This window comes from Vulpes vulpes, chromosome 4 (assembly GCF_048418805.1).
Source record: "Vulpes vulpes isolate BD-2025 chromosome 4, VulVul3, whole genome shotgun sequence".
NCBI classification, from domain to species: Eukaryota; Metazoa; Chordata; class Mammalia; order Carnivora; family Canidae; genus Vulpes; species Vulpes vulpes.
Window position 1 is genome coordinate 60,221,634 of NC_132783.1, and position 25,494 is coordinate 60,247,127.

The following is a 25,494-nucleotide window of genomic DNA, read 5'->3' on the forward strand; positions in this document are numbered from 1 at the left end:
GTATTATTGAAGAGCAAACATTCAAAGGGCTAGTGAGCTGGCAATGCCACTGACTACCTAGCAGATGTGATCAGCAACAGCACAGGCTCCTGGCATATATTGTCAGGGTAAGCATCAAGGTAGCAGAGTATGGGGAAAGGCACCTGACAGGTCCAGTTCAAAAATCGCCTTTGACAACCTGTAATCATAGGCCACAGTTCTTAACATCTCAGGTTCCTCATCTGTAGATGGGTATAATCATACCTGGATGGCACTCTTGTGAAGATGAAAGAGGCATGTCTAGCACAACGCCCTGATCTGAATGTCCATGAATCAGCTATGTCTGCATTCAGCTCCAAGTGTCAGGAGATCTAACAAATCAGGGATTTATCCGAGTAATGCCACAGGAGAGTGTATGGTAAACTTGCTAGAGAGAAGGAATGTCATCAAGGAGTCAAGCTCACTTATGTTTCTTTGCCAACATCTCTAGCTGTGGCTTTTGTCCTTGGGATGATGAGATGGGGGCTGTGCTGGGTACTAATCTGGTTTTTTGTGTATTTTATGATGTTTTGAGATCTTAAAAGCTGGCTGCCCAGGGATAGACTGCTTCTCCCAAGCTAGCCAGTCTTACATATAGCAAAGAACGTGGCACAGAGCACACCTTTCATATGTAAACCAAGCAATCTACAGTCTCAATTCTCCTCTTTTACACCCCAAGCCAGTATTTCCCCAGCCCTAAGTCATACAGGGCCAGGGACCAGACAGCCAGAGATCATCCCTCTAATCCAGACACCAACCACACTGTTCCAACTGGCCAGTCCTCAACCAAGTGCCCTGCCCTGCAAAGCTATTCCCACAGACCTTCCCAATAAAGGCTTTGACTTAGCCTTTCTTTCTGAAAGACTTTCTTTCTGACTTAGACTTTCTTCTCATTCTGTCTTCTGCCTCCAGGTCAAAGCTGGTGCTTCCTCAGGTGGCCCTGGTGGCAGGGAGTGGCCTTTCTCTCAGGATGTGTAAGTAATAGTCTCCTTTCAATGGCACTGACCTCTCTGTGTCATCATTCAGTTACCTCTGTAAGTTAAAATTTGGCTACAAATTTTAGAATAGCTTTCCAGGCAGGAAGATGGAGTAATAGCAAAGAAAATGTTCCAAAAATATTCTGCTCTTAAAGCCCTGCTCTTTTATTTCAGGAATGAAATAAAATCAGGAAGGGAATAAACTCAAGAAGGGAAGCCCTCCCTGGAGCTCACCATCCACAAGTCATTAGCCAGAAGCGACTTACATATGTGGCCTCAGTAAAGGAGTCAGGGAAGGAACAGATTTCCAAAGTAGGCATTTCACTGCCCTTCAAAACATCACAATTAGTATTATTATTATGGAAGGGTGAAGGGATATTGGGTAGGCTAGTAGGACTGTCTGCTAAATAAAGTTTAAACAACGTTTAAAGGAGATTCAACTTTTTCCCCACATTGCTTTTTCTTTATATTCACTAGCAGATTTTGTACAGCATTGTGGATAAAGTGATATAAATCAAGGGATAATATTTAAGCTTCTAAAAATTAGATGAGCTATAAGATTCCATATATGCTAAAAATTCAAATGTTTTGCATTAATTTCCAATAACCCCATATTGCTACAATTAACACAGAAATGAGTATTTGAAATAAAACAATTTATTTCATATTTTAACAAACATGCTTTCATTGTAATTTTGAATATTATCAGCAAACAAGCAAAAGAAGTATCTTAACTAAGGTGCAAAAATCGAGCATGACTAGTATATCTGTATTAAGATGCACAGGGAGCAATTATAATCATATTGAAACACACTGACTCAGGAATTCCTATTCTTCGTTAATGTTTCACTCATCAAGCCATAAATCCTTTTATGAAAGCAAAGAACTCAACCCCCCAAAAGCTCTTACCTTATAGTACCTTAGTGGAAGTTCTGAATGTCACTTATTCAGCCTCTAATCAGAATACAGGTGCTAGAAGAAATTAAGGAAATGAGGTTAACATATAGCCCTGGGAGGGGATAAGTCAATAGGGTACACAAAAGGATTTGAGGATGTCAGAAAATTACAGAATTTTCTAGACGAAGTGATCTCAGAGATCATGGTACCTAATCATCTCATGTAAGAGATAAGGATACACATGGTCAGAGAGTTAAGATCCCTGTCATTGGCAGAAGAAACATATCCACTGACTTTTTACAAAAGGCTCTTTGTATAGAGTTCCACTCCTCACACCCGCCAAAGTTCTGGTCACAGTAAAGGGACATAAAGCAAGAAGAGAAAACAAGAGAAGTTACACATTCCTTCACTTTATATGTTAGTGAGGGTACCCTCCTTTTTTTAGCCGGTGAGGACATGTACACACACACACACACACACACACACACACACACGGTTAGCTCTGCTTAGCCCACTTTTCACCCAGGAATACAGTAAAATCTTTTTTTTTTAATTTAATTTTTTATTTAAATTCAATTTGCCAACATACAGTATTAACACCTAGTGGTCATCTCGTCATGTGCTCTCCTTAGTGTCTGTCGCCCAGTTACCCCATCACCCCGCCCACCTCACAATAGAGTCAAATCTTAAAGAAAATCCCCCAACCCCATTTCAGACACTGATATTCACATTTTAAAGTGTACAGAGCCTGACATTTAGGCCAGAACCCTAGGAAAGCTTTCTGAGGGTGCACTAGGGAAAGAAAAAGAGGCACCAAATTCCATGAGCAGAGAATGAAGGAAGGGTTTTCTTGTCAATGCCATCACTGGGTCAGGAGGCAACAATAGGTGCTATGGGAGAATGTGAGGATGGGAGTGACAAGATGTTGCTGGATTTTTAAAAGAAGGACCTTGCAGTTTCCTGGGAGGTGAAGGTGAGTTCAGAGGACAGGATGAAAGAGGCTGTGAGGTTAGAGGTTGAGAGTTCCTGGGATGTGTGTGATCAGAGGAGCTCAGGGCAGCCTCTGAGAGTATGGTCTACAAGATAAGCCTTGAGATGAAAAGAAACGTTTCATTCATAACAAAAAACAGATTCATGTTTTGCATGTTTCTCTTTTTTGAAGTAGCCATCTGCAAAGAATTGGGGCAAAGGGAAAGAAAGAAAAGTCACTGGTCCTGCATCAGTGTGAGAAGCACTGTCCTAGAGAGCATCTTTTTCTAGATGCTAGATCTCCTCAGGAAGTAACATATAGGCAACTGGAACTTCAAGAGAATATTTGGCCATATTGACACTCTCATTCTTACTAGAGGAAATGGTGGGAAAGTCACCAAATTACACTTTGGTGGGAGGATACAGACACTTCTGTCTCTGGTCTCTAACACATGGATGTTTTCAGCCATGTGGGTCATTGCCAGTGACCCTAGACTTCACCTTTCACCACTGATTCCTTCTAGACTCTAACAAGCCCAAGGACGAGTAAATACCACAGAGGCACATGTCAGTCCTCTCACTGTAACCTGCTAATTGTCCCGCGGATAGTAGTAGTTGCTTGCTAAGTATTTGTTATATGGATTTTATCGTTAATATTAACAGTTATCCAGAACACACCTGCCTAATTTACAAGAAGTGCCAACATTCCTACATACTGGGATTTAGATCATTTTAATAAGTAAATACTTATCTCTCAATTAAATAAAGTCACACAATGATAAAACAAACATTAAAGTGTCTGCTAATAAAAAATATTCTGTTCACTAAATGAACTGGAGAACAATAACTGGGATTGAATACCTTGAAGTATCTCTGAGTTTCTTGTGTTAGATGTGGCAAAGCATTCATTCTGAAAACCATTGAGAGAACTAGCTTCACTCTAGCTTCAGATTACTTCTCTTGTAAATTAATTGCACGTGACATTCATTTAGGGGTAAGCTTCAAATCTCTGAGTATAGATGACAGGCTCTACCAAATCCCAGTAAACACAGTTCAAAGGTTATATAATGAAAATATGATTGCCGATTCCAGAGTTTGTTGTCATAATCATGCAGTTAGCCAAATAAAGAGGAACACAAAGCCTGAGACTAATAACTAGGGAAGGGCTGATGAGAAGCCTCGTTCAATAGGCCAACACAATACTACTTTTTGGATATATTCAGAGAGAAGTAGGCATTTTCGTTAATGTCCTTAAAGTAACAGTTTCTTTTTGTCACATCATAGGTATTTACAGACGTAATCAAGTATCAATGAAGTGGCAGTTCTGGACTTGTAGTATCACCATCTGAGCCGTCCCATTTCCTTCCATCTTTTCCAAAACGTCATTATTCGCCTACTTTCTAATTATTGTGAGCAGGCATACTGCTCTTATGCTCTTATTGCCTGGAAGACACAGAACACTTGAGCAGATGTTTTACTATCTGAGTAATGTTAACTCGATCCTCGGCCATCTGATTTAGACAGCATCTTACCTGCTCACAGCTCTGACATAAATAAGCTTAATTAACTAATTTAACTTCTTGTATTCGGCTGAATTAGAGCCCAGTCTCTTAGGAAAGATATAGAATATTCCTTTTAAATTTCACAATATAGCTTTAGTTTTTAACTTGCCTTATCTGAAGACCAAAATAACAAGTGTTTTGACAAAGTTGTCCCTGACAGCCTGTTTTAAGGGAATATGATAAATATGGTTCCAAAAATGTATATATTATGCTAAGTCTGGTTTGCATTAAGTTCTTATTTACAAACAGGATTCACTAAGTATCTGCGCTTACTCAGATATTGCATCATACCCTGACTAGTTGCCTTCAAAGTCTATCTTCTCATTTTTCAAGCCATTCCATCTAGACAAGGAAAGACAGAATTTTTTTTAAAGATTTTTAGATTTATCTACCTGAGACTGAGTGAGTGAGCACATGAGTGGGGGGTAGAGGAAGAGGGAAAGAATCTTCAAGCAGACTCCCTGCTGAGGATGGAGCCAGACACAGGGCTCTGTCACACAACCCACAAGATCACGACCTGAGCTGAACCCAAGAGTCAGACACTTAACTGATTGAGCCATCCAGGTGCCCCAAAAGACAGAGATAGTTAAAATGTGTAATTGTTCTAATGAATGCAATTATTCATTCCTTTGTTATAATTCCCATTTTTCAGATGAGGCTTAGAAATCGAGTAACTGTCTCAGGGTTGTCCAGTGAGAGATGGGTAAAGCTGCTGTCCAAGCTTGGATTCTTTCCATTTCTAATCGCACCTAATTGTAGCAGTAACAATAACAGCAATGATGACTATTTACCAAATGCTCGCCATCCTCCAGGTGCTACAGCAAGCCCTTTATACACACCCAATCATGTCATCATTACAGCCCTATCTATTGTCTACATTTTATAGATAAAGAAGTAGCTGCCTGTTTGCCCTGTGTAGGGGAACTGCAGCTCTATCAGGATCATTGAGACAAAATTTGGTGCTGCTTCATCTTTATCCATTCACCCTTCCCCTTCGCTTCCCATTCCTTTTTATTTTAGTTCATTCAAGACAAAATTAACACAATTCCTGGTTTGAATGGGCCGTGGTACAACAGGTCCAGCAATATCTACATTTTTGAGATGTTGCTTTGCCTATTTTGATAGTCAATGGGGTTCAGCCAGAGCAGCACAATGAGATCTCTTAGTGGACACTGAGCACTCTAAGACAGACAGCCTCTACCTGGGTATTCCTGAGAACATAATCCTCTGGAATGGAAGTGACAGTAAGTGGGAATAGCATTCTTTGGGGTTTGCTGTCTAGGAGAGCTACCACACTGCAGTGTCTGAGAAGTCACTGCAAAACCAGGATAATGTCCAGTGGGCCAGGTTGATGGAAAACACAATTTCAGAAGTCTTCAGGGCAGGCTGCCTACTCATCATCAGGATGGTAGCAGACTGAGTGACTCACATGCGCTGACGAGACCTCAGCCAGCTGCTGGGAACATGGGCAAGGTTTACCATTCTGCAGTGAGTGCACTGGTAGTGGTGCAGCAGATCACCGAGTCCCTTGCTTTCAGAGGTGTGTTGAGGTAGGGGTTGGGGGTCATCAATTTTAAGTAAGAACTAGGGGAGCAAACTAGGATTTGAAGGCAATGAACTGTAAATGTTGTCTCACCAAGACCCTAGACGTCTAAGTTTTACCTAGACCTCTCAGAGGTCACACAATTCCCAGAAGCCGCCAAGCAGAGGGGATGAATCTGCTTATTTTCTGCAACTGGGCAGGGTGGAGTCTTACTGGCTGGCAGTTTTCAATTCTTACTCTGGGAGCCTGAGATCAGCAAGAGTGGCCACCAAGATTCTTATAAAGTCTCATTACGCCAAGAGTTTGGGAATTTTGATGCAGAATCAACAATTAAATGAAGAGAAAAGAACTGCTCTCCATTTCACTTTTGGTAGAAAACAGGAATGGAGAAGAAAACTTTACCCTATCTGTGGCAAAGAACGGCTTCTCCATCCAATTTCCACAGACCTAATCTTACACAGTGGAGATAAAAGTTGGGAGGCTGGATTCGACTAGATGTAGAAAACAGTGTGAAGAGTACTATCCAAACTTTGTAATTTCACATTTCTCTGTACACAGGAGAGGTAACAAAATGGAACTTCTTTAATAATATTAACACTGTTGGCTGACTCTCTAATTAGATGTGATTCTCTTGTTTTCTTTCATTTTTTCTTATAAATTAGAAGAAAAAGTCTTTACTATCAACAAACTAGTATTTCTACAGGGCCAGTTAAATAATAGAAGCTGTTGTTTACCAGAATTTAACACATTTAACCAGTTCTTGCAGCATTAACTATCTTAAAAAGCAAAAAAGGTAGAGTTTTAAAAGTCACTTTTGAGAAAGATATACATACATACTTCACATTTTATGTTAAATATGAAGACATCTTAACAATTTAATGAAATAATTCATGACCTTCTAAAATAAGATTCTATAGATTATGCCTGCTGGCTTGAGTAGGCAGTTAAATGTCAGTTCAATTTTTTTCTTTTACCAAAAGACACAGTGAAAACTTAGAAGGGAGAAACTTAGCATAACAAAAATATACACAAATTTAGTATCCCATAGTATCCTACGTTTGTTTTTCTTCCTGTCACAGACTGAATTTTATCCCTCTCAAACTCATATGCTGAAAGCCTTAAGCTCCCAATGTAACTCCATCTGGGGATAGAACCTTAAAGAGGTAACAATGGTTAAATAAGGTGACAAGGATGGGACCCTAATCCCATAAGATTGGTGTCCTGATAAGAAGAAGAAGAGGAGCCCTGGGTGGCTCAGTTGGCTAAGCATCTGACTCTTAATTTTGGCTGAGGTCATGATCTCAGGGTCATGAGATGTAGCCTTGTATCAGGCTCTGCACTGAGCATGGAGTCTGTTTGGGATTCTTTCTCTCTCTCTCTCTCTCCCTTAATTCCTTTCATAACATAATCAATCTGAAGGCAATACATAGCAATAAATAATATGTGGACCCTATATCTAAATTAGAGTGAAAGAGTCATTTGCTGCATGTGATTCATTATGATATTTCTAAAACTGTTGAGGTAGGTTGATCAAAACGTAATCTGTATTACTAGTGGGAATGAGGTGGGAAGGAAAAGGAGCCATGGGTTTATCCATTTTCACTTTTCCTTTTATATAGAAAAACTATTATATTCCATCTTTTAATCACCTTTGGATATGGAGGTATTTATGAGTTGATACATCCATTTATAGGTAAACCTAGGAAACTAACTTATCTATAATTTCAAGGAGTCTATGGAATCAAAGCAGAAAGCATAAGGTAGGGGCAGGAGGCTCTTCTGTTCACCCAGAGTCCACCATTAATTTTTGTTCTGGAGCCTTCATCTTGGTCGGCCTGAATTCCAGGCAACCTAATGATTTAGAAATGGAATTACATGGCCATTCATGCACAATAGTACATAATAAAATATTTTCTATTTTTTAGCTATAAAGTAATAAAGCTCACTTAATAATCCAAAACATACCTAGTTATATAAGGAGAAAAAATAAATGATTTTTGTCTTTCCCTCATTCTCATGCCCAAGTTCAACCCCCATGAATTTAATAGTTTGATGTTTATTTCTCCTTATGCTTTGTCTTATCATTCAGCATACCCATTTTTTTATTATTATCCTACTTTTCATATCACTATGCATATGCTCTTCTCAGTAAACAGTGCAATACATACTCCTCATCAATCCATATGCATCTAACTCATGCTTCGTGAGAGCTGATGAACCCACCTCAGCATGAAGTGCCAAATTTTATTCAATCCTTTTACCATTTCGATCCTTTTACCATATATGAGATTAGGACTGTTTCATTTTTTTCTATTAGACACAATTTAGCAATAGCCATCTTTGTGTATATGTATGTTCATTTTGTAGGTATATATCCCTAAAGCTGTAATTTATGAATTAAGGGGTCTTCATATTTTATATGTAAGCAGATAATGTCTATTACTTATCAAAAAGGTCGTAGTAATTTTATTTGCCATTGTCCATAATTGTGTATTGTCTCTAATCGTGTATTATCTCTCTTTCTATTAATCAATGAATAAATCTATATTATTTTTGGCAAGAAAATCCATGTTCTCAGAGTTATCTCTTTATTAACCTGTTGGGCCTCAGAAAGAGTTTTGTACTAATGGCACCCTGTAAATAATCTTTGGCCAATGTTCCAATGTTGTGGCATAAGAGGGAGATAGCCCTTGGAAAATATATTTTAGGAAAAGCAACTGTAACTACTATTCAGAGAAAGAATGTAGAAAGGTGTTGCACTGAGTGAAAACAAGTAAATGCTCCATTCAGTGAGTTGCTCTACATGGGACAATACATTCTGATTCATAAAAGGCATTTCTAATATTTTATCCATAATACTGTAATTTTAAAATGTCTAACCCAACAAATGGTTTCCTGTATTCTTTAAAAGTTCAAAGGAAAATCTATACCAAAGGAAAAGGTCCAGTCTTGAAGTTCTTTTATTTTATAAACAATATTATATTACTAAAATGCTACCCTTCAGCCAGAAATGGCTCAGTTCACACACTGGAAATGTTAATCACCTTTTCTTCAGGTAACTGTTCCTCAGTCCCTACTCAGGTGGCTTGAATTATAGTCCTTAAATCTCAATCTTTCTCTCTGTCCCTGAAGTTAAGTCATAATAGGACTGTGAAAGCTGGAAAGGAGTATTTTTTATTTTTGGTCGAACCAGTGTTAAAAAGCCTGATCAAATAACAACAATGTTTATACGGATGAATTTTAAAGGAGAAAAATGTGCCTAGAGTCTAGATTCTTGAGAAAAAGAAAAAGAAGCCAAAAGAGCAGCAGCCGGAACAACCGCAGCCAAGTACAAGTGCAAATTAACTGCCCTCCAGGTCAGTCTGTTAGTGACTGCACATTGTTTCTGTGTTTATTCATGAGATTCATGAGAGACACAGAGAGAGAGGCAGAGACATAGGCAGAGGGAGAAGCAGGCTCCCTGCAGGGAGGCCAAGGCAGGTCTCCATCCCAGGACTTGGGGATCATGCCCTGAGCCGAAGGCAGAGGTTCAACCACTGAGCCACCCAGGTGCCCCATAAAGGAATTTTTTGGGGGCTTCCATTAGGCATCTGCAAAATTTCTACAGGAATGAGGACACGTGTACAAAAGCGATAGGAAATACTACGTCTAAAGGATAACATGGCTGCATTTTGAATGATGGGAATCTGTGTGATTTTTTTTCTACACGACATTCCAGTTTTCAACTTTTTAAAAATCTAAGCAGATATTATTCTGACATCAAAGTCATCTGAAACAAATCCCCTACAATAATATGAAGGCTGAGCACTTCTAAGTCAGACAGTATCCTCCATGCCTGACACCTTCTCTGAGCTTCTTCTTTCCCCACACTCCTGCTCTGGGCTGTTAGCTTCATCTGCGGTTACCATGCTCCCTGTAATTAAATTAAGCCTACTTTCTATTCATGTGTCTGGCTCTTACACAGGATTGTAGGTAAGGACTGTGTGCCCCAAATGTTCCCTTAAGTGTACAATGCTTCCCAAGTAGACAAACAGCTAAGATCAGAGGAAATAATGAAGTCACGCCTGGCAAATTCTTCTAGCAGGCACTTCTCAGAGTATCTTGCAGCTAAGGCAGATTCCTCAGGAATATAGTTTATCAAACAAACTAACAGAGGCAAAAAAATTTAACTGCAGGAAGAATCTGAGATTTATAAATTCTTCTATAAGATACCAGATAAGCAGGATACCTAGAGACACTGTCACGAAACAATAGTAGTGTAGGGACATGAAAGGGACTATCCTACACCATTCAAATCCAGATACAAAAAAAACCTCCAGTGGAACACTACAGTGGTCATCTAGCTACGGATTGTTATCCAGTGTGTGTGTGTGTGTGTTTGTGTGTGTGTGTGTGTGTGTGTGTGTGTGTAGCAAAGGAAATTAGCATTAAACTATCATTCACAGTGTACTGTATATAATATGCATATACAAATAAAGACATTTTAACATTATACTGGAGATTCAAAACTTTTGGCACAGAACTATCATTTATATAAAAATTAACTCTTGCTGGCATTGTCACAGTGAGCCACCCTAACTGGATTCTGATAAATGACCTACGGAATACTGTTTAGAGTAGACAAAAGCAATCAGACGCCTCTTCACAGGCGTTTACAACATTTTCTGAGCTGTACCTCCTAGTACCTCCAAAATATTCAAAAAAGAGATTTGGTGCTCAAATAAAGCTGGGAACTACTGGGTTAAAGAATACATTACCATCATCTTTACATCAGGATCATTCAGAAATTAAAAGGGAGACGCACATTATGAATTTTATAAAGGCAGATGCATTATGATGCTTGCTTTTACAATTTTTTTTGGTCACGTGAGTTTCTCTTAGGGGAACTAAGGTAAATGCTGCATTGCACAGCTCAGGATTTTTTTCTACTTTGGTACAGAAAAAAAAAGATATATTTCTTTTATAGCCGAGGTTGAAATTGAATTTGCTCTTCAGTCTGGATTAGTATTTTCCCCCAAATTCATAGACTCTATAACATCATGAAAAATAAATTTGTCTTTCCCAAAAGAGAATATGGCATGTTGTACTGCACAACAAAAACTAATTGATTTGGAATAGAAAAAAAATGCAATAACCATATTCGAAATACATATTTTCAAATACCACATTTTGACATGTAACCATGATATTCTAGGATAGACTCTTGAAAGTCAAACGAGCTCCTGAAACTGTATTTAGCTAAAATTTCAACCTCCTATATTTGGAAAAGGTCAATTTTGAAGTGATGAATTAGAATTTTGAAAATTCCTATTGTACAGCTGTTCTTGGGAAATATAATGCTGTTGGTGATGGAAAAAAAACATTTAATCAGTTCTCCCTGGAGTTTTCTTGTAAAATATCTTTCAGAAAACGATCAAATGTTCTGAGTTAGTATCGCGTTTCCCTGCTGGATTCAACAATATCTTTGGAGGAAACCTGGGTAGCTCAGTGGTTCGGTATTTGCCTTTGGCTCAGGTAGTGATCCTGGGATACTGGGATCAAGTCCCACCTTGGGCTCTCCACAGAGAGCCGCTTCTCTCTCTCTGTGTCTCTCATGAATAAATAAATTTAAAACAACAACAACAATATCTTTGGAAGGTAGATGGTTAACATATATTGCCTTCTAATAACCAAGGCTATGCCTTTCTAAATCAGAAGCAATCTGAAGGATTCCTATAGCCAACATGCTAAAAAAAGTTCTAAAAACTAAAAAAAGTTCTTTCCATCACAAAGAAGTGGCTTTTCTCCCAGCTGAGGCCATGGGAGGAGCTGATTTCCTAATTGATGGCTGAAAACATGAAGGCATTTGTATCTTCCCGTAGAGAAATCCATCCAGATAAGTCTGTCTGGATGTCTGGATTTCACAGAAATGGCTTCATTCTAGTAAAACTCATTTTATTGAGATCACATACATCCCTCCCCCCAAATAACATGGGCAAGAAGAAAATAACTAGACTCTAATAAAACTACTTGTCATTCAAAATAAAACAAAAACCAGGGAGAATTATTAAGAGTCAACCAACACTGTATGCCAACTACACAGGAATTAAAATAATAATTTTTAAAATAAGACAAAAAAGAAATATTCAACTAAATAATAATGCTTGAAAAAATGTATTAATTTTTTTCTATATTACAGACACTACACAGAAGTGAACACTTTTCAAGCTAATGAAGGGTATTTTTGTTCAAGTATAATATCTTCATATTCCATCTTGTTTTTTGAAATTCCATTAATCCTACTACACCTGAGATATTCATCACTTTGAAAAAGCTGATCTGAGTTTCTGCCAATTATTTTTTTTTAAGTTTTTTTTTATTTATTTATGATAGTCACAGAGAGAGAGAGAGAGAGAGAGAGAGAGAGGCAGAGACATAGGCAGAGGGAGAAGCAGGCTCCATGCACCAGGAGCCTGATGTGGGATTCGATCCCGGGTCTCCAGGATCGCGCCCTGGGCCAAAGGCAGGCGCCAAACCGCTGCGCTACCCAGGGATCCCAGTTTTTGCCAATTAAATACTCAATTAGGGACTGAAAAATATTCTACATGAAAATATTTCTATAATCCATGAAATCATTTCCACCTTTGCACAGTTTTCTTTCAACCACATGGAGTATCAGCTAGCTATACGGGGAAAATATAAGTCGGTTTTTTTTTTTTTTTAGATTTTATTTATTTATTCATGAGAGACACACAGAGAGAGAGGCAGAGACACAGGCAGACAGAGAAGCAGATCCCCTATGGGGAGCCCATGCAGGACTTGATCCCAGGACCCCCGGATCATGACCTGTGCAGAAGGGAGATGCTCAATCACTGAGCCACCTGGGTGCCTAGAAAATACAAGTTTTGTTGGATGAGGTAAGATCTGGATGTTTTGATGGCCTAGAAGTTAACAGGTGCCACTGGGAATCTGAGGTATAGTGAAGGAAAAGACACTGGAACGTAGGTTCGGGATTTATTTTCCCCAAGCCAATGAGTCTGTTCTATGCATAAGTATTAAAATCATAACAATGATTGCCATGACTTCCTTGTGAGACTTGATAACCACTCTCCCACATCCATAATGTTATAATTCCTTGAACTCAAGATTTATATTTGAAATTTCACATTATATGTAACATTGTTTTCTTGTACCTTTTGCTATTCACCCTCATAACATTATCCAATTGATGTTTTGATTTGTTTAGTTGTAAGGTATCGATAGGATTGTGAATATTTTTCGAGTAAGTAGAAACGTGGTCTTTAAGAAAGCGCAGGCCAGATACAGAGCTGTTTGACCTACTCTACCCTTCTTTTTCTCTTAAATGAGATACTGCATACTTCCTGATTATTGCTTTCATGATTTTACATTTCTGATTAATCGTTATTAATGTGGGGAGAGTGTGTCTAAATGCCCATGCACATGTGCGTGTAACAGGAAGAGACAGAGCAATAGATTAAGAAACACAAACAAGCAGAAAGACTGGCAGAAAGGCTGACAGAAAGGAGAGACACACACACACACATGGACAGATGTAAACATATACAAATACACAAAGACAGACATGTTTTTCTTCACCTATGGCCTCTTTATTTTCATTTCTCTTTACCTGTAGAACTTTCATCAATGAACGTTACACATGTTGAGGCCTGCAATTCCCTAGGCTTCAACTTTTGGTGTGTGTGCATGAGGCTGACCATGAATAGTGCTGTAGCGTGTGGTACCAGAGAGATTTTTAGAATATATAATCTGTGTGATTGTCATTGCTGTATAAATACACACCATATATTTAAATATGCATAAAAACGTATGTTGTCTTCATTCTAGTTTTTAAACAAAACTAAAGCAATTTGTTGCTCTGAGATGGCATGTTCTGCTCCAAACCAGTAGTTGTTCCTCAGAGATAACCTATAATGTGGCCATATGAATGATGGTCGCTGGAGGGGGTTAAGGTGAGGGGATGAATAAACTAGGTGATAGACATTAAGGAGGGCACGTGATGTAATGAATACTGGGTGTTATATAATACTGATGAATCAATGACCTCTGCCTCTGAAACCACTAATATATTATATGTTAATTAATTGAATTTAAATGAAAAAATTTTTAAAAAGAATGATAATGCGTCTAGCCTTTGCTTGTTGTGCACAATAAGTGCAATTTGCATCTGACTTGGCAAAAGTTTGTGCTTAATGACATCAGCTCTTCACTATCTGTGGAAGTCCTCCCAGGAGCACTGGATGAGATTCAGGGAAGATGAGGTGAGGACACCAAACCACATTTGCCTATTTTGTGCTGTGCTTTTAGGTGGGATTCTCCTTTTTTTTTTTTTTTTTTTTTTTTTTAGGTGGGATTCTCCTAATCTTGAGTTCACGAAAAGAAAAGAAAATCTGACTTCAACACGGTGCTTTCAACAATTGATAGATCTTCTAAGCACAACATTTCCAAAGAAACAAGAGCATTAAATGATACACTGGACCAGATGGATTTCACAGATATTTACAGAACTTTACAACCAAATGCAACTGAATACACATTCTTCTCAAGTACACATGGAACTTTCTCCAGAAGAGACCACATAGTGGGTCACAAATCAGGTCTTAACCGATACCAAATGATTGGGATCGTACCCTGCATATTTTCAACCATAATGCTTTGAAAATAGATCTAAACCACAAGAAGAAGTTTGGAAGGATTTCAAACACATGGAGGTTAAAGACCATCCTGCTAAAAGATGAAAGGGTCAACCAGGAAATTAGAGAAGAATTAAAAAGATGCATGGAAACTAATGAGAATGAAGATAGAACTGTTCAAAATCGTTGGGATACAACAAAACCAGTCCTGAGGGGGAAATACATCGCAATACAAGTATCCATTCAAAACTGGAAACAACTCAAATACAAAAGCTGACCTTGCACCGAAAGGACCTGGAGAAGGAACAGCAAATAAAACCTTCACCCAGAAGAAGAAGACAGTTAATCAAGATTCGAGCAAAACTATATGAAATAGAGACCAGAAGAACTGTGGAACAGATCAACCAAACCAGGAGTTGGTTCTTTAAAAGAATTAATAAGATAGATAAACCAATAGCCAGTCTTATTAAAAAGAAGAGAGAAAAGACTCCAATTAATAAAATCATGAATGAGAAAGGAGAGATCACCACCACTACCAAGGAAATACAAACGATTTTAAAAACATATTATGAGCAGCTATATGCCAATAAATTAGGCAATCTAGAAGAAAGGGACACATTTCTGGAAAACCACAAACTACCAAAACTGGAACAGGAAGAAACAGAAAACCTGAACAGGCCGATAACCAGGGAGGAAACTGAGGCAGTCATCAAAAACCTCCCAAGACACAAAATTCCAGGGCAAGATGGATTCCCAAGGGAATTTTATCAAACATTTAAAGAAGAAACCATACCTATTCTACTAAAGCTGTTTGGGAAGATAGAAAGAGATGGAGTACTTCCAAATTTGTTCTATGAGGCCAGCATCACCTTAATTCCAAAACCAGATGAAGACCCCACCAAAAAGGAGAATTATACACCAATATCCCTGATGAACACAGAGGCAAAAATTCTCAACAAGATACTAGCCAACAGGATCCAACAGTACATTAAGAAGATTATTCACCATGACCAATTGGGATTTATGCCCGGGATGCAAGCCTGGTTCAACACTCATAAAGCAATCAATGTGATAGATCATATCAACAAGAGAAAAAACAAAAACCATATGATCCTCTCAATAGATGCAGAGAAAGCATTTGACAAAATACAGCATCCATTCCTGATCAAAACTCTTCAGAGTGTAGGGATAGAGGGAACATTCCTCAGCACCTCAAAAGCCATCTATGAAAAGCCCACAGAAAATATCATTCTCAATGGGGAAACACTGGGTGCCTTTCCCCTAAGATTAGGAACATGACAGGGATGTTCACTCTCACCACTGCTATTTAACATAGTACTGGAAGTCCTAGCCTCAGCAATCAGACAACAAAAAGAACTCAAAGGCATTCAAATTGACAAAGAAGTCAACTCTCCCTCTTTGCAGATGACATGATACTGTACGTAGAAAACCCAAAAGACTCCACCCCAAGATTCCTAGAACTCATACAGTAATTCGGCAATGTGGCAGGATACAAAATCAATGCCAGAAATCAGTGGCGTTTCTATACACTAACAATGAGATTGAAGAAACAGAAATTAAGGACTCAATCCCATTTACAACTGCACCCAAAAGCCTAAGATACCTAGGAATAAACCTAACCAAAGAGGTAAAGGATCTATACCCTAAAGACTACAGAACACTTCTGAAAGAAATTGAGGGAGACACAAAGAGATGGAAAAATATTCCATGTTCATGGATGGAAGAATTAACACTGTGAAAATGTCAATTCTACCCAGGGCAATTTACACGTTTAATGCAATCCCTATCAAAATACCATGGACTTTCATCAGAGAGTTGGAACAAATCATCTTAAGATTTGTGTGGAATCAGAAAAGACCCCAAATAGCCAGGGAAATATTAAAAAAGAAAACCAGAGCTGGGGACATCAGAGTTCAGATTGAGAGTTCATGCCAGAGTTCAGGTTGTACTACAAAGCTGTGGTCATCAAGCCAGTGTGGTAGTGGCACAAAAACAGACACATAGATCAATGGAACAGAATAGAGATGTGGACCCTCAACTTTATGGTCAACTAATATTCGACAAAGCAGGAAAGACTATCCACTGCAAAAAAGACAATCTCTTCAATAAATGGTGCTGGGAAAATTGGACAGCCACATGCAGAAGAATGAAACTAGACCACTCTCTTGCACCATACACAAAGATAAACTCAAAATGGATGAGAGATCTAAATGTGAGACAAGAGTCCATCAAAATCCTAGAGGAGAACACAGGCAACACCCTTTTTGAACCTGGCCACAGCAACTTCTTGCAAGATACATCCATGAAGGCAAGAGAAACAGAAGTAAAAATGAATTATTGGGACTTCATCAGATAAGAAGCTTTTGCACAGCAAAAGAAACAGTCAATAAAACTAAAAGACAACCTACAGAATGGGAGAAGATATTTGCAAATGACATATCAGATAAAGGGCCAGTATCCAAGATCTATAAAGAACTTCTTAAACTCAACACCAAAGAAACAAACAATCCAATCATGAAATGGGCAAAAGACATGAAGAGAAATCTCACAGAGGAAGACATAGACGTGGCCAACACGCACATGAGAAAATGCTCTGCATCACTGGCCATCAGGGAAATACAAATCAAAACGACAATGAGATACCACCTCACACCAGTGAGAATGGGGAAAATTAACAAGACAGGAAACAACAAATGTTGGCAAGGATGTGGAGAAAGGGGACCCTCTTGCACTGTTGGTGGGAATGTGAACTGGTGCAGCCACTCTGGAAAACTGTGTGGAGGTTCCTCAAAGAGTTAAAAATAGGCCTGGCCTATGACTCAGCCTTTGCACTGCTGGGGATTTACCGCAAAGATACAGATGCAGTGAAACGCCAGGACACCTGCACCCCGAAGTTTATAGCAGCAATGTCCACAACAGCCAAGCTGTGGAAGGAGCCTCGGTGTCCATCGAAAAATGAATGGTTAAAGAAGATGTGGTCTATGTATACAATGGAATATTACTCAGCCATTAGAAAAGACAAAAAAAAAAAAAAAAAGAAGAAGAAGAAGAAAAGAAGAAACGACAAATACCCACCATTTGCTTAGAGTGGATGGACCTGGAGGGTATTATGCTAAGTGAAAAAAGTCAATCAGAAAGGGACAAACATTATATGGTCTCATTCATTTGGGGAATATAAAAAATAGTGAAAGGGTATACAGGGAAAGGAGTGAAAATATCAGTGAGGGTGACAAAACATGAGAGACACCTAACTCTAGGAAACGACCAAGGGGTAGTGGAAAGGGAAGTGGGCGGGGGGGTGGGCGTGACTGGGTGATGGGCACTGAGGAGGGCACTTGGTGGTATGAGCACTTGTGCTATGCTCTATGTTGGCAAATTGAACTCCAAAAAAAATTAAATTAAAAAAAAAAGAAAATCAGCATACACATATAGCTTTTGATGTATTCCTGGTGGTCTTCAAGAATGACATCTGATTCTCATGAAAACTCCTTATCCTCCATGTAACTGAGAAGAGAAAATTAAGATCTGGAAGGGGAGATTCCTCAAGACAGCACAGGTAGTAAATGGCAGTGGCAGAGCCTGAACCTAGACTATCTGGATCCACAACTGGGTCTCTTGACTACCACACTACTGCTTGGTGAGTTAATCCCATCTCATATCAAACAGAAACTTCAGGGGGTGTGACCTTCCATGGTGGATCTGGAGGTTTAATGTGAGACAATGGACAGCATTTCGTTAGGTGTATTCTGCAGGGGATGGGGGAAAAAAAGTGGAGAAGGGGGGGAATACCAACTAGAAATGAGACTGCTTCTGAATGATACCCTGTCTCAACCTACATTTCTCAGTGTGTAATGAAGAGTAGGGCTGGCAGGCAGTGAGGAATAGGCCAGTTTCTGTTTATCTATGGATTTGATTTCTTTTTTCTTATCTGTCTGAGGAAGAGGGCATGCAATTTATAGAAGAAGGAAAAACATATTTTCTGATTTAAGGAAAAGTTTTAAATGCAGACCTCAGAAAATGTTGAGGCTCTTGATTTATCAGAAGTGGCATTCAATACACAAAAAGCGCACCCTATTGCTATATGTCAATTAATAAAATCACCTCATAAAAATTAAGCAAGAACTACTAAATGATATGTGGTATGTCTTTTGACATACTAATTAAAATAAAAATTAAAACTCTGGTACATGTCTTCTATGAGTCTCCCTTTTAAGAAAGTCAGAGTAGGAGAAATTGTGATTGTCCCTTGGATAGGACAAAATACTCATTTATGATTAAAGAAAAAGACGTGGTGTTTCCATCTCTGAATATCTTTAAGCAGAGAGTTTATTGCTAGGTTCATTTGGACATGGTAGAGGAAAAGAGCCACTCTAGAAACCCACAAGAGCAATCCTGGTTTCATGAGCCACTGGGTAAGTTATTTTATGAACGAGTGTATGTGTATAAACTCAAATCCATAAATTAGAATTTTAAAATTCTACTTAGAATTCTTAAAACCTGTGAGAATTTTCTCTTCATTTCACTTGATCAATATCAACATCATACACTTCTTACTTATAACCCACTGACAATAAATTTTAGGTAAATGTGCCTGAATTATCCATGTTATAAAAATTTTGTATACAGTGAGAAATGACCATCTTAAATTTTCTCTTAGATGCATAAGATGTCATTTAAAAAAGTATGGATTTAGAGGTGCCTGGCTGGCTCAGTAGGTAAAACATGCAACTCTTGATCTCGGGATTGTGAATTTAAGTTCCGTATTGGGTATAGAGATTACTTTTAAAAAAAAGTATGGAGTTAGCTAATGTTTAATGAATTGTCTACTTATTCGATATTATACTATTTAAATTGTCATTTTATACTATTTACATGCTGTAGAAATTAGCACATTAATGTATCATACTCAATGTGTTTAATGAATAAGAGCTTGATTCAGAATTCATAGATTTTCCAGTGAGCTTAACATTTTTTCTTTTCTCCTATACATTTCGACATTTTCATTACTTAGAAGGGGAAATGAAGTTAGCGCTCAAATTTTTGTTTTATTTATACAATGGTTAATCTGGTGACAAAAAAGTCATTAATGCCCAAAGCTTTCTTTTTTTTTTTTTTAATTAACTTTTATTGGTGTTCAATTTACCAACATACAGAAAAACACCCAGTGCTCATCCCGTCAAGTGTCCACCTCAGTGCCCGTCACCCATTCCCCTCCAACACCCGCCCTCCTCCCCTTCCACCACCCCTAGTTCGTTTCCCGAGTTAGGAGTCTTTATGTTCTGTCTCCCTTCCTGATATTTCCCAACATTTCTTTTCCCTTCCTTTATATTCCCTTTCAATATTATTCATATTCCCCAAATGAATGAGAACATACACTGTTTGTCCTTCTCCGACTGACTTATTTCACTCAGCATAATACCCTCCAGTTCCATCCACGTTGAAGCAAATGGTGGGTATTTGTCGTTTCTAATTGCTGAGTAATATTCCATTGTATACATAAACCACATCTTCTTTATCCATTCATCTTTCGATGGACACCGAGGCTCCTTCCACAGTTTGGCTATTGTGGCCATTGCTGATAGAAACATCGGGGTGCAGGTGTCCCGACGTTTCATTGCATCTGAATCTTTGGGGTAAATCCCCAACAGTGCAATTGCTGGGTCGTAGGGCAGGTCTATTTTTAACTCTTTGAGGAACCTCCACACAGTTTTCCAGAGTGGCTGCACCAGTTCACAGTCCCACCAACAGTGTAAGAGGGTTCCCTTTTCTCCGCATCCTCTCCAACATTTGTTGTTTCCTGCCTTGTTAATTTTCCCCATTCTCACTGGTGTGAGGTGGTATCTCATTGTGGTTTTGATTTGTATTTCCCTGATGGCAAGTGATGCAGAGCATTTTCTCATGTGCTTGTTGGCCATGTACATGTCTTCCTCTGTGAGATTTCTCTTCATGTCTTTTGCCCATTTCATGATTGGATTGTTTGTTTCTTTGGTGTTGAGTTTAATAAGTTCTTTATAGATTTTGGAAACTAGCCCTTTATCTGATATGTCATTTGCAAATATCTTCTCCCATTCTGTAGGTTGTCTTTTAGTTTTGTTGACTGTATCCTTTGCTGTGCAAAAGCTTCTTATCTTGATGAAGTCCCAATAGTTCATTTTTGATTTTGATTCTTTTGCCTTTGTGGATGTATCTTGCAAGAAGTTACTGTGGCCAAGTTCAAAAAGGGTGTTGCCTGTGTTCTCCTCTAGGATTTTGATGGAATCTTGTCTCACATTTAGATCTCTCATCCATTTTGAGTTTATCTTTGTGTATGGTGAAAGAGAGTGGTCCAGTTTCATTCTTCTGCATGTGGATGTCCAATTTTCCCAGCACCATTTATTGAAGAGACTGTCTTTCTTCCAATGGATAGTCTTTCCTCCTTTAACGAATATTAGATGACCGTACATTTCAGGGTCCACTTCTGGGTTCTCTATTCTGTTCCATTGATCTATGTGTCTATTTTTGTGCCAGTACCACACTGTCTTGATGACCACAGCTTTGTAGTACAACCTGAAATCTGGCATTGGGATGCCCCCAGCTATGGTTTTCTTTTTTAAAATTCCCCTGGCTATTCGGGGTCTTTTCTGATTCCACACAAATCTTAAAATAATTTGTTCTAACTCTCTGAAGAAAGTCCATGGTATTTTGATAGGGATTGCATTAAACGTATAAATTGCCCTGGGTAACATTGACATTTTTACAATATTAATTCTGCCAATCCATGAGCATGGAATATTTTTCCATCTCTTTGTGTCTTCCTCAATTTCTTTCAGAAGTGTTCTATAGTTTTTAGGGTATAGATCTTTTACCTCTTTGGTTAGATTTATTCCTAGGTATCTTATGCTTTTGGGTGCAATTGTAAATGGGATTGACTCCTTAATTTCTCTTTCTTCAGTCTCATTGTTAGTGTATAGAAATGCCATTGATTTCTGGGCATTGATTTTGTATCCTGCCACGCTACCAAATTGCTGTATGAGTTCTAGCAATCTTGGGGTGGAGGCTTTTGGGTTTTCTATGTAGAGTATCATGTCATCGGCGAAGAGGGAGAGTTTGACTTCTTCTTTGCCAATTTGAATGCCTTTAATGTCTTTTTGTTGTCTGATTGCTGAGGCGAGGACTTCCAGAACTATGTTGAACAGCAGTGGTGAGAGTGGACATCCCTGTCTTGTTCCTGATCTTAGGGGAAAGGCTCCCAGTGCTTCCCCATTGAGAATGATATTTGCTGTGGGCTTTTCGTAGATGGCTTTTAAGATGTCGAGGAAAGTTCCCTCTATCCCAACACTCTGAAGGGTTTTGATCAGGAATGGATGCTGTATTTTGTCAAATGCTTTCTCTGCATCTAATGAGAGTATCATATGGTTCTTGGTTTTTCTCTTGCTGATATGATGAATCACATTGATGGTTTTACGAGTGTTGAACCAGCCTTGTGTCCCGGGGAGAAATCCTACTTGGTCATGGTGAATAATTTTCTTAATGTGTTGTTGGATCCTATTGGCTAGTATCTTGTTGAGAATTTTTGCATCCATGTTCATCAGGGATATTGGTCTGTAATTCTCCTTTTTGGTGGGGTCTTTGTCTGGTTTCGGAATTAAGGTGATGCTGGCCTCATAGAACGAATTTGGAAGTACTCCATCTCTTTCTATCTTTCCAAACAGCTTTAGTAGAATAGGTATGATTTCTTCTTTAAACGTTTGATAGAATTCCCCTGGGAAGCCATCTGGCCCTGGACTCTTGTGTCTTGGGAGGTTTTTGATGACTGCTTCAATTTCCTCCCTGGTTATTGGCCTGTTCAGGTTTTCTATTTCTTCCTGCTCCAGTTTTGGTAGTTTGTGGCTTTCCAGGAATGCGTCCATTTCTTCTAGATTTCCTAATTTATTGGCGTACAGCTGTTCATAATATGTTTTTAAAATCGTTTGTATTTCCTTGGTGTTGGTAGTGATGTCCCCTTTCTCATTCATGATTTTATTAATTTGAGTCTTTTCTCTCTTCTTTTTAATAAGGTTGGCTAATGGTTTATCTATCTTATTAATTCTTTCAAAGAACCAACTCCTGGTTCTGTTGATCTGTTCCACAGTTCTTTTGGTCTCAATATCATTGAGTTCTGCTCGAATTTTAATTAACTCTCTTCTTCTGCTCGGGGTGGGGTCTATTTGTTGCTTTTTCTCTAGTTCCTTTATGTGTAAGGTGAGCTTTTGAATTTGAGATCTTTCCAGTTTTTGAATGGATGCTTGTATTGCGATGTATTTCCCCCTCAGGACTGCTTTTGCTGCATCCCAAAGATTTTGAACGGTTGTATCTTCATTCTCATTAGTTTCCATGAATCTTTTTAATTCTTCCTTAATTTCCTGGTTGACCTTTTCATCTTTTAGCAGGATGGTCCTTCACCTCCACGTGTTTGTGGTCCTTCCATACTTCTTGTTGTGATTAAGTTCTAATTTCAAGGCATTATGGTCTGAGAATATACAGGGGACTATCCCGATCTTTTGGTATCGGTTCAGACCCGATTTGTGACCCAGTATGTGGTCTATTCTGGAGAAAGTTCCATGTGCACTTGAGAAGAATGTGTATTCAGTTGAGTTTGGATGTAAAGTTCTGTAGATATCTGTGAAATGCATCTGGTCCAGTGTATCATTTAAAGCTCTCGTTTCTTTGGAGATGTTGTGCTTAGAAGACCTATCCAGGGTAGAAAGAGCTAGATTGAAGTCACCAAGTATAAGTGTATTATTATCAAGGTATTTCTTGAGTTTGGTTATTAATTGGTTTAAATATTTGGCAGCTCCCACATTCGGGGCATATATATTGAGGAGTGTTAAGTCCTCTTGTTGGGTAGATCCTTTGAGTATGAGATAGTGTCCCTCTTCATCTCTCACTATAGTCTTCGGGGTAAATTTTAATTTATCTGATATAAGGATGGCAACCCCTGCTTTCTTTTGAGGACCATTTGAATGGTAAATGGTTCTCCAACCTTTTATTTTCAGGTTGTAGGTGTCCTTCTGTCTAAAATGAGTCTCTTGTAGACAGCAAATAGATGGGTCCTGCTTTTTTATCCAGTCTGAAACCCTGCGCCTTTTGATGGGGTCATTAAGCCCGTTCACATTCAGAGTTACTATTGATAGATATGAGTTTAGTGTCATCATATCTATTCAGTCCTTGTTTTTGTGGATTGTTCCACTGAACTTCTTCTTAAAGGGGAATCTTAAGAGTCCCCCTTAAAATTTCTTGCAGAGCTGGTTTGGAGGTTACATATTCTTTCAGTTCCTGCCTGTCTTGGAAGCTCTTTATCTCTCCTTCCATTTTGAATGAAAGCCTTGCTGGGTAAAGTATTCTTGGTTGCATGTTCTTTTCATTTAGGACCCTGAATATATCCTGCCAGTCCTTTCTGGCCTGCCAGGTCTCTGTGGAGAGGTCTGCTGTTACCCTAATATTCCTCCCCATAAAAGTCAGGGACTTTTTTTCTCCTGCTGCTTTAAGGATCTTCTCCTTATCTTTGGAATTTGCAAGCTTCACTATTAAATGTCGAGGTGTTGAACGGTTTTTGTTGATTTTAGGGGGGGATCTCTCTATTTCCTGGATCTGAATGCCTGTTTCCCTTCCCAGATTCGGAAAGTTTTCAGCTAGGATTTGTTCAAATACATATTCTGGCCCTCTGGCCCTTTCGGCGCCCTCAGGAACCCCAATTAAACGTAGGTTTTTCTTCCTCAGGCTATCATTTATTTCCCTTAATCTATCCTCATGGTCTTTTAATTGCCTGTCTCTTTTTTCCTCAGTTTCCCTCTTTGCCATCAACTTGTCTTCTATGTCACTCACTCGTTCTTCCACCTCGTCAAGCCTCGTCGTTAGGACTTCTAGCTTGGATTGCATCTCATTTAATTGATTTTTAATTTCTGCCTGATTGGATCTAAATTCTGCAGTCATGAAGTCTCTTGAGTCCTTTATGGTTTTTTCTAGAGCCACCAGTAGCTGTAAAATAGTGCTTCTGAATTGGCTTTCTGACATTGAATTGTAATCCATATTTTGTAACTCTGTGGGAGAGAGGGCTGTTTCTGATTCTTTTTTTTGAGGTGAGGTTTTCCTTCTAGTCATTTTGCTCAGTGCAGAGTGGCCAAAAACAAGTTGTATTGGGAAAAGGAGAAAAAGAGAGAGAAGGAAAGAAAAGAGAAAAAGAAAAAAGAGAAAGAAGAAAAAATAGGGGAAAAAGAAGAAAAAGAAAGAAAAAGAAAGAAAGGAGAAAAAAGAAAAAAAAAGGGGGGGTGGGGGAAGCAATCAGAAATCAAGAAGAGAGAGAAAAAAAAAGCACAAAACAAAACAAAACAAAACAAAAAACAAAAAAAAAAACCACGGGGGAGTATCTTCCGATTCTGTGTACTTTAAGTCCCTTGACTTCCCTTGGAACTTGTCCGTGTCTCTGGTCTTCTGGGGGAGGGGCCTGCTGTGCTGATTCTCAGGTGTGAGCACTTGGGGGAGCTGCTCTGCCCCTGCCTGGTGCAGGGCTCAGTGGGGGTTGTTCACCCCGTGAGGCCCCGGGAGGAAGCCACAGTGGCGGGGGCAGCTCTGGGGCCCTGGAGTCAGCCCCCGCAGTAGCTCCGGGGCTCTCCGTCTGCAGGGCCTGGAGGCTCCGGGGCGGGGCCGCTGATCTGCTCAGCTCGGGGCAGGAGCGTCCTTGCTGTCCTGGGCCCTCCCGGCCTCTGCCTGTTCCGGGGGAGGCCGGATCCTGGGCTGTGTCCCGGCGCCCTGTGCTCCGGGGCCTGCGCTGTTGGATTCGCGCTCCTGGCGGTGCAGCCCCCTCCGCGGAGCCGCCGCCCGAGCCCCTCCGAGCTGTT

The 25,494-nt window shown here is 39.2% G+C and overlaps 1 protein-coding gene across 22 annotated transcripts in view; it reads right to left on the bottom strand.

Annotated features, from left to right (window-relative positions):
* Positions 1-25,494, bottom strand: part of CHRM3 (cholinergic receptor muscarinic 3) — a 506,233-nt gene that overhangs the window by 274,886 nt on the left and 205,853 nt on the right. For 18 of the 22 annotated variants that reach the window (XR_012001054.1, XM_072755878.1, XM_026008746.2 and 15 more), the window contains one exon: positions 1,905-1,967. The exons of the other annotated variants lie outside the window; for them this stretch is intronic. The gene's annotated coding sequence lies outside the window, so the exon portion shown is untranslated. The remainder of the gene's footprint in view (positions 1-1,904; positions 1,968-25,494) is intronic. 22 annotated transcript variants of the gene reach the window in all.